This window comes from Callorhinchus milii, unplaced genomic scaffold, assembly GCF_018977255.1.
Source record: "Callorhinchus milii isolate IMCB2004 unplaced genomic scaffold, IMCB_Cmil_1.0 Scaffold20, whole genome shotgun sequence".
Classification (NCBI taxonomy): domain Eukaryota; kingdom Metazoa; phylum Chordata; class Chondrichthyes; order Chimaeriformes; family Callorhinchidae; genus Callorhinchus; species Callorhinchus milii.
Genome location: NW_024704761.1, coordinates 9,929,313 through 9,932,673, shown reverse-complemented (window position 1 = coordinate 9,932,673; position 3,361 = coordinate 9,929,313).

Here is a 3,361-nt window from a genome sequence, read left to right as displayed (position 1 = left end):
TATAGCCTAAACTAGAGTGTCTTTTTTTTCACATATTTACATGACTGTGGGTGCTGTGGGTGACATTAAGCGGCTGCATTTAAAATGGCTGTAGGTGCAGAGAACAGGCAACCAGCCTGGGTGTGAGTTTACCAATTCTAGGAAATAATAAGGACAGAATGGCACATGAGCAGATTCGTTAACACAAGCAACAGTCAAATTAGTTTGATATCTAATTTAATTTATTTTCTCTCTGAAAGCTTTATTTGTGTGTAGATCATCATTCTGATTTCTGTCGAATGCAAAATTGTTATCTGTGGCACTTTCAAAACTCTCCCTTGTTTTGTCAATCTCTCTTTCTAGTTCTCGGGGAATTATCTCCCTTTTGATTGATTCTATTGATCCGATCTCTGTTGCCACTTGCCATGATTAATTCCAAACTCTAATTTCCTCAGAGTAGAGACATTCTAACATCTTTTCTAATTTCTCTGTGAACAATCCTGATTTGACCCTTTCCTCCTCCTCTCCCCACACACCTTGTTAACAAATTCCCTGATTAAAATAAATCATTCTATCTATTTACATGGTTAAAATCTTAAAACACCCATTACTTAATCAATTGCCTTAGAGGAAAAGGCCCCAATTTATATATATATATATATATATATATATATATGTGTGTGTGTTCTCTCAAACCTGGTATCATTCCAATGAATGTACTCTGACCTCTTCATCTCTCTGACATTGTTCCTGTAATGAGGAGCTCAAAACTGAGCACAACACTTCAATTGCCAACCAATCCCCTAAACACAAACCAACATAACTGGATATATATCTATCTGCCTAGTAATGTCCATCCCTTTGGACGTTGAAGTTGAACAATCCCCAGAATGATGTCTTAGGGGTGTTTCTTTGAATAGTTTGTTCATTGGTGATTCCTGAAGTGTCTCTGAACAATCATCCATACAACTTTTGATACAGATTTGTTCAATCAATTATTTAATTAACTCACACAAACAACTCGCTTAATTACCTCTCCTCTACTATTTCGGAGCCTGGACCTTAAAGACCCAAACAGAGCAAGCAATTTCCTTTTCAGTTTTGGTTATGTTCAACAGACAGGCTTGAATGATAAATGGTTTTTATTAGCTTTGAATAATTGGCAGGCTTTAACCCTCAGCAATCATTATATTAGATTCACTGCTACAATAGAAAATGACCAGGAAGAGACAAAACAAAGGTTATACATTGGGTAAAAGGCAAATTGTGCAGGTATGAGGGAGGCACTTACCCAAATATATTGGGGGTTAAGTTAGCAGAGAAAACATTAGACTTGCAACTACAAAGTAGTTTCCGAGTGTGAGATGGAAAGAGTGAGGGCAAGGACGTACTCCACACAATGAAAGGGATTACGTCCAAACAAGATTGTCGTGGATTAATAGGCATTTGATCAAAAGTATAACTTGAACGAGAAGCTGTGATCTGAAAAGAACTTCCAGAAAAAAACAGCTTCAAAATGAAGTTATTCAATAATTTTCCAAATTCAGGACATTCTGAAAATCTACATAAATGGAGTAAATCTACACCCAGGTGGAATTTCTCCCTAATTGTGCTTTACTGAGCACTGTTAGCCTAACTTGCTGCTAAAGTGCTTCCTAAATGGAATATAGCTGAAGGGTTGGTTATTTTGCAAGAACTCTTCGCACTTAATATTCATCTCACGCGAATCATATTCTGAAAAGTCCTTGTTCTGATTAGATGACATTGAACATTAAGTATGGTTTCCACTTTCCATTTTCAATCTGAATTTACATATAATTATTAATTCAGGTGGGACTGTTCAAATTAATATTATTTTGTTTTATTTCAGAAGCTGCACTATTCCCAGAATGCAGAAGTGCTCTTTGTAGTTTTATTATCTTGCTTCTAAAGAACAAAGCCACTATTTTCATTCGGAAATTAATTGAAAGTACAAATGATTGAATGTTTCAGAATATATTTAAGTCGTGAATGTCAGCTGGTAATTGCCCTTCTAATTTTGTCCTTCCATCAACATGTTGCCTCTTGTCCTTAATTCATCTAAAAATATTTTGGGAATTAACTTTCTCTAATTTATTTAGCATTGTTTATGCTTCTATAAGGTCCCCTTCTGAGACATGTCTGTTCAAGACCTGTAAAGTATTTGGGGAAAATGTGTTTGTTTGCAGACAACTGACTTCAAACATTATGTATTTATGTCTATCTCATGTCTCCCTTCAGAGTTGATTGGAGGTTGGGCCACATTATTTATGGTGGGTTGATATTGCACAGAATCTTGAAATGAGGTAGGCTTTTTATTTAGATTCAATGTATTAATGTCTAGGGAGATATCTAATCCTGTGTCTATTGCTGAGCTGAAGCCTGCTCCCCCTGCAGAAACCTTTAGTTTATATTCTAAATAGGGAAGCAATTGGGGGATTGAGGAATAAAGGGAGGAGATGAGGGGAGGGGATTGATGAACACAAGGATTTAGGAGTTTAAGTCATAAGTTATTAATATCTAGTTGACAGGTAGAGAAAGCAATCAATATAAAATATTGGAATATAAAAAACATGCTCCGTCCCAGTTATGGAGAGTACTGATCAGATCTCATTTGGAGAATTGTGTTCAGTCACCAAATCCTAGGGAGGAATTACTGGCCTTGGAGAGTATCCAACAGTGATTAATTAGATGAACATCTGGCATGAAGAGGTTTACCTCTAATGAAAGGCTAGACAGAGTTGGATTATATTTGTTAGACCCTGGAGGAGGTTAAGACTTGATCTACTTGAAGTGTTTAAAATAATGAAAAGAAATGGCAAACTAGATTGTGGATGACTCTTGTCTCTGGCAGGGAATCCAAAAACAAAGAAACACGATCTTAAAATCAGCAATTAGCATTAGAGCTAAAATTGTTCGAAGTGAAATCAGACATTTCTTTTATTTTTCTCCTATTCAGCTGCTTTTATTCTCAGCAACAACTCTCCACATTAAAATTGTTCATGGTGCTATACAAATGTAGTTTTGTATCGTATTTTGTATTCACTTCATGGCTGTTTGCGGGAATTTGGAATTGACTGCTGTGTTTGCCTGCGTCTGTCTGAACAGTCACTACACAGTCACTACACTCTACAGAACCTTGTGAACCATTTTGAGACGTTGGTCTTATAGACGCTGTATAAGAACATAGGAACTGGAGTAGGCCATTCAGCCCCTCAAGCCCGTTCCGCCATTCGATAAGATCATGGCTGTTCTGTACCTCAACGACAATTATATCAAATGCAACATTTATTATTAACTGATTCCCTTTCAAAAGATAATATGACACTATTCTAGGTCCAGCATTACTTTTATTCTAACAAGT